This window comes from Myotis davidii, unplaced genomic scaffold (assembly GCF_000327345.1).
Source record: "Myotis davidii unplaced genomic scaffold, ASM32734v1 scaffold1364, whole genome shotgun sequence".
In the NCBI taxonomy this organism is placed as follows: domain Eukaryota; kingdom Metazoa; phylum Chordata; class Mammalia; order Chiroptera; family Vespertilionidae; genus Myotis; species Myotis davidii.
Window position 1 is genome coordinate 521135 of NW_006295736.1, and position 586 is coordinate 521720.

At 67.4% G+C, this 586-nt stretch overlaps 1 protein-coding gene across 1 annotated transcript in view; it reads left to right on the plus strand.

Moving 5' to 3' along the window:
- The window catches only part of CCM2 (CCM2 scaffolding protein), a 28699-nt gene that overhangs the window by 1642 nt on the left and 26471 nt on the right, over window positions 1-586 (plus strand). The window lies entirely within an intron of this gene.

The following is a 586-nucleotide window of genomic DNA, read 5'->3' on the forward strand; positions in this document are numbered from 1 at the left end:
CCAGGGCGGACACGCAGCTGGACACACGCCAGGTCCCAGCAGGACCCTGTGCAGGTCAGACGCGCTCGTTCTGCGTTCAGGGGGAGGCTGCCCAGTGTGTAGAAGGAGGAACGGGAGGCCGGCTACTGCTCCCAGAGCCTCAGGGGTGACCTGCCGGCGCCTTTCCCGTGGGAGCGTCCCCGATGCGCACGTCTGAACGCTCGCGAGGGCACTCGTCCATGTGTTGTTGTTGCCCTGCGCCCGGCCCCTCAGCGTTGGTCTCAGCCTCGGCCAGGCCAGCGCTCAGCACTTGGTCAGCTCCCTCCTGCGGGGAGTGGGGGGGGGAGGCGGCCTCTGGGGGCCTGTGACCTCTGCCCCCTGCTCTCTGGTGGCCCCAGAACCCAGAAGACGTGCTGATTGTCAGGTTGTCGGGTTTTCTTGTGAGGCAGGACGGGGACCTCTGAGCTCTTGGCCTGATGAACAGGGACAGCGACCTGCGTGTGCGAGTGGGAGACAGGACGCCGGACGCGCCGGGTCACACTCAGACCCCACCCCCACGCAGGATACAGGCCTGGCCACGCCAGTCGTGGGCTGTCACATTGCGTCG